Raw genomic sequence first — 12,311 nt, forward strand, 5'->3', positions numbered from 1 at the left:
GTGTTACACTTTGACAAGTCCAGACTTCCCAGGCAGAATCACACACTCTCTGTAAGGCAAGGCAGGTACATTTCCATGATTCCAGGCCCATGGGCAGACTCCCCCTTTCCCTCCTCAGGAAGGGGTCCCACCTGGAGGTGTTATCAGTGACCAAGTGCCAGCACTGGGGGAAAGGCGCCTCCAGCTGGTGCTCTTAAACTGAATTACAGAAATGGAGCAGGCAGGGTCCTGACCAAATCTAGACTGAACTGGGAAGACTGGGTACCAAATCATATCTTCTAATTTGCCAGATTACAGGCAGCATGGTAAAAAAGCATATGAGGTTTAGAAACAGAAGACTTGGGTGTAAGCCTCCTGGCTGTGTGATCTTTGTCAAGAATAAGAACAAGAACAAGAACAAGAATAAAGAAAAAGAATAAAAATAATAGCCAAGATCAGCCCTCACCTTTGTGAAAAACTGTGCCAAGAGCTTTGCTTTCATTATTTCAACATCAATCCCTTGTTACAGATGAAACTCAGGGGGTAAATCATCTTATCTAAAGTCATCCAAACAGAAGTAGTAGAGGAAATGAATTCAGAGCTACTGAGTACAGTCCTTCACCAACCATCTAAGTGTCTTAAGGCAGTGGAAGGTCTCAGCATCTTCCCTCCCATGAGTGAAATGGGGTGTGGGTGGGCCAGTGGGAGAGGAAGACAGGATGCAAATGACACGTGGGCTGGAATAGGGGAGGATTAGAGATGCTAAACAGCCAGAAGAATCGGTAAGCTTTCAGCCAAATAACACCACATACTGTAAAGCAGGAATCTACTCTATAAAATATGAGGCACTGTTTAGGATATGAATATGGAAAGAATTAAATAGATCATTATTTCCCTGTCTTCAGAGACTCTGTGACCTGTGTTACAAAATGAACATCCAGGTTTACCTAAAGAAGCTACGAAATAAACTTTTCATTTAAAGAATCAAATCTTTTAATATTCTATCAAAATGTCTCTTTCAGATCCCTGGCTATGACCCAGGTGGGAGAAGAGGTAACTGACTTCATTTCTATTTACTGTATTTGCAGATGGCTTATATTTATATATGCATGCTTTCAGACACTCTTACAAAACATCTGTACACAAGTCCATTTTATTTTTTTTATTTTATTTTTTCAACGTTTTTTATTTATTTTTGGGACAGAGAGAGACAGAGCATGAACGGGGGAGGGGCAGAGAGAGAGGGAGACACAGAATCGGAAACAGGCTCCAGGCTCCGAGCCATCAGCCCAGAGCCTGACACGGGGCTCGAACTCACGGACCGCGAGATCCTGACCTGGCTGAAGTCGGACACTTAACCAACTGCGCCACCCAGGCGCCCCACAAGTCCATTTTAGAAGCTTCATAAATGTTTACTAATGACCAACAGTTGTGTGGCCAACATTACCTTGGTGTCAGGCCAAGTCCCATTCCAGTTTCTAAGTCAACCCTGACTGAATCATGAACTTCATCTCCTCGATCCCATTGTTTTTCCAAGTAGGCCGAGCAGTGACACTCTCCTACTTTTCTGTGTTGCCCCAAATGTTCCTTGTTGCCAACCATGCTTTAATGTCCACCCATTCCCCACTTCCAGGTAATCATACTGAAAAATGGAAAATGAACAGTAACAACAGCAGTAGTAGTAATTACAGAAAGAGAGGTAGTCACAATGGTAATATTAATACTGGCTAAATTTTATCAAGCCCTTCTTGCTATGTCCCTTGCATGTGTGCTAACCTCTTTAGTAGAACATCTAAGTCCTTTTATTTATTTATTTATTTATTTATTTATTTATTTATTTTGAGAGAGAGAGAGAGAGAGAGAGAGAGAGAGAGAGAGAGAAGGAGCATGAGTGGGGGAGGGGAGGGGGAGAGAGAGAGAGAGAGAGAGAGAGAGAGAGAGAGAGAATTCCAAGCAGGCTCTGCACTGTTAGCACAGAGCCTGATGCGGGGCTCAAACTCACAAACCATGAGATCATGACCTGAGCCAAAATCAAGAGTCGGACACTTAACCTACTGAGCCACCCAGGCACCCCTAAGTCCTTTTATTATGTAATATTTAAGCCTTATGTGGTGGGCACTATTATTAAGCCTATTTACAGATGAGGAAACTAAGGCTTGAAGATAGGGAGTGATTTGCTATAAATTAAGTGACTATGTATATCTGGATCTGTTTCTGGCCTCGTTTCCCTTGGTCTACTTATCTATTTTTATAGCAATAATCCCACACTGTCTTAATTACTATAGCTTTTTAATGAGTCTTGGAATCTAGTAGTTTAAGTTCTCTAGCTTTTTTTTTCTCAAGATGGCTATTCTTATCTCTGCATTTCTACACAAATTTACACACACACACAGAGTCCAACACACTCCTAGAATTACTTTCATGACATCATTAGATCTACAGATAAATTTTGGGATAACTAACGTCTTTACAATATTTGATCTTTTAATCCCTGAACATCAGATACCCCTTTGTTTAGATCCCTTTTACTTTCTCTCAATAATGTTTTGTAGTTTTGTGTGTAGAAATCTTATACATATTGATAGATTTATTCCTACATATTTGATGTTTCTGAATTGACTAGAAATGGTGCATATAGGTTAACATTTTTATTTTCTAATGGTTTACTGGTATAATATTAAAATATAATTAGTCTTTGTATATTGTTCTTAAAGCTAAATTTATTAATTATAATAATATGACTTGATTCTTTTGGGTTTTCTATGAATACAAGCAGGTTGCCTGTGACAAAAGGCAGTTTTATTTCATTATTACTTTTTAAAGTTTATTTATTTATTTTGAAGGAGTGAGCATGTGAGTGTGACCAGGGTAGAGTCAGAAAACCAGGGAGAGAGAGAATCCCAAACAGGCCCCACACTCAGCACAGAGCCCAACATGGGGCTCCATCCCATGACTATGAGACTATGACCCATGCAGAAACCAAGACTCAGATGCCCAACTGACTGAGCCACCCAGGTGGAAGGATTTTAAATCCATCCTTCTTTTTTTCCTTCCTTCTTTCTTTCCTTCTCTCTCTCCCTACCCTCCCTTCCTTCCTCCCTGCCTTTCTTTTTTTTTTTTTTTGTCACAGTGAATTAGCTAGAACTTCACACAAAGTTGAACAGAAATCATGATGGTGGACTTTGACATGTTCTCAAACTAAGCAAAAATGTATTCAATATTTTACCATTAAGTTATGCTGTTACCTATAAAATTTTTGTAGGTTATATTACTGCTTCTTTGAAAAGACAGGCAGTCTATCATCTTTTTTCTTTATTTTAAATTTATTTACATTCAAGTTAGTTAATATACAGTATAGTATTGGTTTCAGGAGTAGAACCCAGTGATTCATCACTTACATATAATACCCAGTGCTCATCTCAACAAGTACCCTCCTTAATTCCCATCACCCATTTAACCCATCCCCCCCCACCTACGTCTCCTCTAGAAACCCCAGTTTGTTCTCTGTATTTAAGAGTCTCTTATGGTTTGCTTCCCTCTGTTTTTATCTTATTTTTACTTCCCTTCCCCTATGTTTATCTATTGTGTTTTGTTAATTCAACATGAGTGAAATCCTATGCTATTTGTCTTACTCTGCCTAACTTATTTCACTTAGTACAATACACTCTAGTTTCATTCACATTGTTGCAAATGGCAAGATTTCATTCTTTTTGATCGCTGAGTATCATTCCACTGTATATATATACCACATCATCTTTATCCATTCATCAGTCAATGGACATTTGGGCTCTTTCATAATTTGGCAATTGTTGATAATGTTGCTATAGACATTGGGGTGCATGTGCCCTTTGAAATCAGCATTTTTGTATCATTTGTATAAAAACCTAGTGGTGCAACTGCTGGGTTATAAGGTAGTTGAAGACAGTAAGGTACTGGCACAAAAACAGACACATGGATCAATGGAACAGAACAGAGAACCCAGAAATGGGCCCACAAATGTACGGCCAACTAATCTTCAACAAAGCAGGAAAGAGTATCCAATGGAAAAAAGTCTCTTTAGCAAATGGTGCTGAGAAAACTGGACAGCGACATGCAGAAGAATGAAGCTGGACCACTTTCTCACACCATACAAAAAATAAATTCAAAATGGATGAAAGACCTAAATGTGAAACAGGAAACCATCAAAATCCTAGAGGATAAAACAGGCAACAACCTCTTTGGCCTCAGCTGCAGCAGCTTCTTACTAGACAGGTCTCTGGATGCAAGGGAAACAAAAGCAAAAATGAACTATTGGGACCTCATCAAGAAAAAAAGCTTCTGCACTGCAAGGCAATGGATGGAATGGGAGAAGATATTTACAAATGACATATCAGATAAAGGGTTAGTATCCAAAATCTATAAAGAACTTATCAAACTCAACACCCCCAAAACCAAATAATCCAGTGAAGAAATGGGCAGAAGACATGAATAGACACTTGTCCAAAGAAGACATCTAGATGGCTAACAGACACACGAAAAGATGTTCAACATCACTCATCATCAGAGAAAGACAAATCAAAGCCACAAAGAGATGCCACTTATCAGAATGGCTAAAACTGACAACTCAGGCAACAACAGATATTGGCGAGGATGTGGAGAGAGGGAACACTTTTGCCCTGTTGATGGGAATGCAAACTGGTACAGCCACTCTGGAAAACAGTATGGAGGTTCCTCAAAAAATATCATCTTTTATTTATAGCTGATACTAAGGTTTTTCCCTTTGCCTTGGTTGTAGCAGTTTTACTCTGCTGTGGGCAGGTATGGATTTCCTCTACTTTATCCAGCTGGGGATATATAGTAATTTCTTAAACCTGTTGCTTGGTGTCTTTCATCACTTTTGGAAAATTCTAAGCCACTATTCCTTCAAATATTGCTTCTACTCCCTTTTTCCTTTATTTCCCCACCCCCTGATTTCTCTAACGTTAGAATGCTTCCCTATAAGCCATATGCCCTTATGCTATTTTCTGTACCTGTCATTCTTTTTACTCAATATGATTCAGTCTGGATTTTTCTACAGTACTTGCCTTCAGGTCATTAATTCTCTCTCTGTGTCAAATCTGTTAAAATTACCTATTGAGTGCTTAATTTCAGTAGCATTTTTCATATCTAGATTTCTATTTGATTCTTTTTAATGGATTCTAGTTGTCTGGTAAAATTCTCTATCTTGTCAATTATTCAACTGAATATATTAATCACAATTATTTAAGTATCTCTATCTGAATCTTCAATATCTTTATCACCTGTGGGTCTACTTCTATTATTTTGTTTTTCTCATGGTCTGATTCTCAGCTGCCTGGTAATTTTTTGATTGAATTCTATATATCATGAATGAAACATTGTAGAGGCTGGGTTCTCTCTTTCCAGAGAGGTTTCACCCACTCCTTCAGCCATCGGCAGAGGAGCAGACCACCTGAATCCAATCAGGGACTGAGCGGATCATGGCTAGTAAGCAACCTTTGTAAGGCTCAGACTACTTCTGCTTTTCCCCACTTCTAGGGTATAGACCTCCTGTTGTCCCAACTGACAGCCTGGATTGCTTCCTAAGGTCCCCCTCCTTGCTAGTCCCTAAATCCCTATTTTCATCTTTCCAACACCACAGAATGTCTGCCTTACCTTTCAGCCTCTATTTCTGTTCAGCTTTATCAACAAATTTGTCAAAAGGAAAACTGTTGCCCAGATTTAGATTCATTCTTCTGAGTTTCTCTTCCCTTGAGCATTTCAGTCCCTTAAGTCCTGGCTATCTTGGCAGCCTCTAACTCCAATTTTTGTATTCCAGGCTCCAGGAGATTGCCTACAGCTCTGTTGCCTTCTCTTCCTCTTGCCAGTCACCCTCCAGCTTCTTGGTCTCTTGCTCTCTCCTAACAGTCAATGCTCACAGGAGAGAAGCAATATGCAGAAAGTTGGGCTCATCTCAGTGGGCTTCCATTCTCTCCAGGAACTCATTGTTCAAGCCTGGTGCACTAGAAGCAATATGATGTCTTCAAACAGATGTCTTTGTTTTAATATTCTATCTGTATTTCTTGTTGTTCTTGGTAGGAGTTCTGATTTGCTACAAGCTACTTCATCACAGCTCACAGGAGAGAAGCAATATGCAGAAAGTTGGGCTCATTTCAGTGGGCTTCCATTCTCTCCAGGAACTCATTGTTCAAGTCTGGTGCACTAGAAGCAATATGATGTCTTCAAACAGATGTCTTTGTTTTAATATTCTATCTGTATTTCTTGTTGTTCTTGGTGGGAGTTCTGATTTGCTACAAGCTACTTCATCACAGCCAGAAGTAGAAATGATTAAATAACTTTTTGATATTAAATTTCTACATTTGTCAGAACCTACTTATTTATATGGCCTTTACTCTTGAGGGGATTACTTTTCAAAGTGACCAAAAATATTTCTACCTTTTTCTTATATCTGGTTTTTGTCCTATTGTAAAGCTCTGAGAAGAAACAGTGGAGGAGAATGGTACCTGGCTTATTTAGTTACATGGATGAACACTCTCTTCTAAATATTTCTGTTTACATAATTCAAATCAACATTAAATCCTTAGTAATCTGTATAATTTAAAATCTTTGGTAAACATGGTTACCAGTTCTAGCTCCAAACAACTCTACAATATAGATTATTTCCTTTTGTCTGAAGGGGAAGCTGAGACAAAGAGTAGGTAAAAACCCTGCCCAACGTTCCAGAATTTGAGGCAGGGCTGGAATTCAAACTGAATACACCACGTGTGGAGATCTCAGCTTGAAACTATGTTCTTATGAACAAAGAGCTTGGTAGAATCATTGTCCTTAACAGCTGGGAAATAGGAATTACATGATTGGGAGGTAGTGGGGCAATTTAATACAAATTGTACCTTAGCAGAGTTCATCTGGACTTCTTTATTCTTGACATTTAAAGATCTTTCACAATTGATTGCAAAGAAGGCCAGTCCTCCCCCTTTCTTTTATTATGAGTGAGCCTAGAGGCAGGGGCCTCAAAGCTGCAACTTTCCTTCAGGCTTTATGTTCTCAAATGGAAAAAAAGGGGCTTCCTGTGTGGGAACCTTCTCTTCAGATGTTGAGAACACAGAGCAGCCTCTTGATCATGAGAAGAGATGTATAAAGACCTCTAAAATCCCCCAGATTTTTAACTTCTAACTGAAGGATTGTCAATACATTAAACAGTCATTTAAATTTAAACAAGATCTGAAGTCAAATGCAAAGCACATGTACTAAAAGCAAACTCTAGTAGGAGAGGAAGAGACACCCACTTGGGAAATTCATAACAACACTGGTCCCTGAGGAACAGTCTTCATTAGTTCAGGGAAGAATCATAGCCACACCTTAGAAGGGTTGGAAAAATGGTCCCTTTGGACTTGGAGGTCCAGGCAGCAGAAGTTCCTGGGCCCTATGGACAAAAAGCATGGCTGAGATGTCATAACTCTCATTTCTGTATCTGTCCTGGCTTTGTTGCTGTTGTCACTGATGTAATTGTTATTGGTGAAGAGGTTCAGATTTCAAACATCTAATCAGAGGCATCCAGTCAGCCCATAGACATCAGCTTTTGGTCTTTCCCTTCAACTTCAACTCCTATGTTACCTTTTCAAAGGCACAGATGATAGAATGACCTGCTCTACTCTTCAGGTTTTAACAACCACTTTAAAAAACTGTCTACGTGTCTCCAATAGTACATGCTCTTCTCTCTCTATGTCTCTAGCCACATGGTGGAGCTGGCTACCTGGCTGTCCCACTGTCTACAAACTCAACATCATCAGTGAAACCAAAGTCATCAGTGTTTCCCACAAAACCTACATCTTTCCTATTTCTTTGTTACTGTCATCCCTCAGGCTCCGTGATGTATGATTTTACGAGAGGTCAGGTCCAGGTTAGGGGAGAGCTATAGGGCACTGGACATTAATAAATAACATCATCTGTCCTTTCAGTTCAGAATTCCTTCAAAAACAATGTGGAAATCAAGGGGTAGGACTAAAGACCCCAAGCTGCAAGACCCACTCCAAGCCTGCACTCCATTCTGCCTGCCCATGCTCCTCTCCTGCTGTGCTCGGAGGCACAGGCCGCTGCTCCCCACATCTCCAGTGCATCTCTACAAGGAAGCTAGCAGCTGGAGGGGGAGCTGCTAGTCTGGGGCACCGTCCGCTGTGACAGATGGCAGTCCTCGTACAGCCAACAGTCCAGGCTCAAAGGGCTTCTGTGATGACGGAGTCCATGACAACAGGAGCCGAGGTCCCAGAAGGTGAGAGAGAGAGAGAGACTTGATCAAGACAGAACCGAAACCAGAACTCAGGCTCCTGAGTCACAGCTGACAGAGCTTTCCATTTTAACTCTCCATGTTTGTAGATATTTGGATTTCTTTGGGAACAAAGACACTATGTGAATAGCTGCCAGCCCACGGTAAGAATGTAGTGTTAAGAGACTCTCAGTTCACCCACGACTGCAAATCTTATATAAAAGAAGGTGAGCCAGTTTTACTGCTTAAATACCAACTCTGTCAACACCAAATGAGATCCCAGCATCCGTGATTTTTTTTTGTATTTACATAATATTGACTGAGATTTTTTTTTGTTATAGTAAAATATACTTAAAATCTATTATTTTAGCCAGTTTTAAATGTACGGTTCAGTGGCATTAAGTACATTCACAAGAACCCATCTAGAACTTTTCGTCATCCCAAACTGAAACTCTATACCCATTCAACAATAACTATCCATCTCCCCCCTTCCCCTAGCCCCTGATAACCATTATCCTCCTTTCTATGTCTACGAATTTGACTATTCCAGGTACCTCCTATAAGTGGAATCATACAACATTTGTCCTTTTGTGTCTGGCTTATTTCACTTAGCATAATATCTTCAAGGTTTATCCATGTAGCATGTGTCAGAATTTCATTTTTTTTTTTTAGAATTTCATCATTGTTGAAGGTTGAATAATATTCTACTACATCTAGAATATATCACATTTTGTTTACCCATTCATCTGTGGATAAACATTTTGCTTCAACTTTTTGGCCAATGTGACTTAACGCTGCTATGATCAGTGGTATTAATCAAGATTTTTAAAAAAAGTTTATTTATTTTGAGAGAGCGATAGTGTGAGTGGGGGAGGGGCAGAGAGAGAGAGGGAGAGAGAGGATCCCAAGCAGGCTCCTCGCTGTCAGCGCAGAGCTCAGCATGGAGCTCAGACTCACCAAACTGTGAGATCATGATCTGAGCCAAAATCAAGAGATGGATACTCAATCAACTGAGCTACCAAGGCACCCCTTAAGATTTTAAAAAATGTATGAATACCATATCATGACTCATAACTATGTGTAGACATGGCTGAAAGATAAGTAGGTATGCCCTATGTCCTCATTTCACACTGAAGATTTGACATTTACATCACTTTCATATCCCCTACCCAAATGAAAGTCACTCTCTGTAAAGATTAGTATAGACTTTACAGGACAAAAAAAGGAAAAAAAAAAAGGAGGAAGAGAAGAGGGAGGAAGAAGAGAGAACTTCTTGATATTTGCCTAAATCATGGGAAATTTGGAGGTGAAATGCTTGAAAAGCTAATAGTGGTATCTGAGTCACAGAGCAACAGTCCCTAGGGTTCAGCCCAGGAGGTTGAAACACCATGAACAGGACTATTGACTGAAGACCAGAGGATTCTAATAGGTTGAGTCAATTCTACAAGAAGGTGTGATTATTAGCACTGAGACAAACTTGGAGTGGCTTAGGGGGTCTTGTTCTATCTACATCTTATTATATTTAAAGACCTTTGATCTAAGTCATTACAGATTTGGAAGGAGAGGAAGAAAGACACTGCTGTTCCTCCCCAACTCCACCTCTTTCTCTTTCATTTACCCAGAGTCAGCTGTACTGACTGTCATAATTCTACCTAGAAGTTCTAAAGGGCATTGAAGATGAAATAATATAGTACTCTTGGGTGCACTTGGCAGCACACTGACCAAATGTAGGGCTGTTTTGAAGGGCCCATTTCTGTGCTTGAAGTTGCAAAAGATTTCAGAAAACTCAGCTGAGGTCTGAATACGTTATAACCCCACTCTGCTGTAATACACAGAATTGGGTTATTATGCTAGTAACCATGCCAAAAACAATATAAAGTTCACACACTTAACCTCTGCCCAGGAGAAGCTTTATTTTTATTATTTTTAATTTTAAAACTACTTGAGATTCTAAAATCACTGCAAATGTGGTATGAAGAACTTTTGTTTTCCTGGACCTCTGGAGGCAAGTGTCTGGCACGGTGCTCTCATCCCCAACCCAGGTGGACAATGGAGGCTCAAAGGCTTTGTTCTTGGACATGTAAAAAGACGTGTGCGGGAGACCTCAGAAGCAAGTGGAAGAACCGCTAAGGGCAGTTTAAGGGTCAATGAGTGTCTAATTGTCACCGTTACCCTGGTTTGACCTCCAGCCTGTTGTAATACGATTGACATCTATAAATGGTCTCCAACTGAAGTCCTCTGCAATTCCACTTCCTCTCAAACCCTGCACTAACTTTAAAGTAGTTAATTTGCCAGCTCAGAAACTTCCAGTGGTTCTCTTTTGCTAAAATCTTATGAGATGAAGCTGCTACGTTACTGGCCCACACAGCTCTGCATGACAGGGCTCCAAACTTCTCTGGCTCTATGATGGAGGGCATGTAGTGGAGGGAGTTTGTGCTCAGACTCCATGTGTGAGTCTGCCTACCACTGAAACCCGGTTCTACCCCTTACCAGCTGTGTGGCCTTCGGCAAGTCACTAAATCTCTACGTGTCTCAGTTTCCCTACCTGTAAATGGGGATGATAACAGGACCACCCTCACGAAGCTACTGTTAGGATTAAATGAGTTATAGTATGTAAAGCACTGAGAACAGTGTAAGCATTTACATAAGTGTTACCCATTACTATCAAATGTTACCCTACTTCCAGCATCCTGTAAGACAAACCACGTGGTTCCCCAAATACCCTCTCTGGGCTCTATCATTGCATAGGCTCTTCCTCTCCATGGACTGCCCAATGCCAATCTCTTGATTCAGGCCCTACTCATCCTTCAAGGTCCAGCTCAAATCTTATCAATGCTGCCCCCCCCCCCCCATACACACAGCCTCTCTTGCTTCCTGGAAAAAAGGCCTGTGTACACATCTCTTACTGTTTTATATTATGGTTCCTATAATCATGCCTTAAATAAGAGAGAAAATAAAAGTGCTGTGCATATAAAGTGCTACACAAATATGATTCCAGCACTAATGGGATCATTTTATCTCCACTACAGTACTTGGAGCTGCATGAGGGCAGGGATCACATCTGTTACCTTTGTTTCTCCCACAGTGCTTCATACAATATAATATGTGAGTAAAGTTTTTCAATGGAAGAGTGAATGACTAATACTGTAGAATAGTTAATCAGATGGGTTTTCCATGGAAAGGTCACTGAGGGAATGGAGGGCCTGAGGCAAATGTGTTGATGGGGGGGTGGGGGGTGGGGGTGGGGTGGAAATATTTTCAGACCATGCGCATTTTTCAGGTCTGGCAGGCCTGTGCCAGAGGCCATTGTGGGAGACTCTGAGAAGCCAGCTGGTGGGCAAGTCAGGAGGATGTTCAGCATCTTTAAAGGCTTCTTCTGGGGACTTCTTTTTAATTCAAACCAGGGAAGTGTTCCAGGCTTTGCTTCCTACCTTCTGTGTCACACCCTCCCCCCCCCCCCCCACCTAGTTTTCCTGGTTTCATTCTGTGTCTTCACACAGAAATTAACCTTGTCATGCTCAACCAAAAGAAAATCTACTTAGAAGAACAGTGGGGGATCAAAGAACAAAGAAAACTGGGACCAAAGCTTGGAAAAAGACAGGAGTTAGAACTGTAGCGGTCTGGGCATCAGGAACCACAGCGGCTGCCATGCCACAGGAAGAGCTTGGTTACGGGCTGCCACCATAGTTGTGTCTCTTCCATCCTTGAGTACCTGCCAAGTCCAAGCCCAGGAGAGAAAATCCAACTGGCTGTGGGGGGGTGGGGGGGGTCACATGCTCATGCCAGGCTGCAGTTGGGGGAAAGTGGAGGATCTGGCCCTTTTGGCTTCTGTCATAGAGGCAGATACTGTGTCCTATTAGAGGTATACACAGAGAGGCAAACTTGATAACTTGGGGAAAAAAATAGGCAAAAACTGTTGGGAATGGAAACTAAATGCTGACAGTTAAGTACCAAAAACAACCACCACACTGTATTTCTCATTCTGTATCTTGATTCTCCTTTCCAACCTAGCCTACCTGGATGGATAACTTTTCTGAAAAGCACTATGGTGTTTTGATTCTGCTTCTCTTGC

At 40.9% G+C, this 12,311-nt stretch overlaps 1 protein-coding gene across 7 annotated transcripts in view; it reads right to left on the minus strand.

The window, feature by feature from the left end:
• Positions 1–12,311, minus strand: part of CRACD (capping protein inhibiting regulator of actin dynamics) — a 173,082-nt gene that overhangs the window by 36,521 nt on the left and 124,250 nt on the right. The window lies entirely within an intron of this gene.

The sequence above is a fragment of the Felis catus genome, chromosome B1 (assembly GCF_018350175.1).
Source record: "Felis catus isolate Fca126 chromosome B1, F.catus_Fca126_mat1.0, whole genome shotgun sequence".
Lineage (NCBI taxonomy): Eukaryota > Metazoa > Chordata > Mammalia > Carnivora > Felidae > Felis > Felis catus.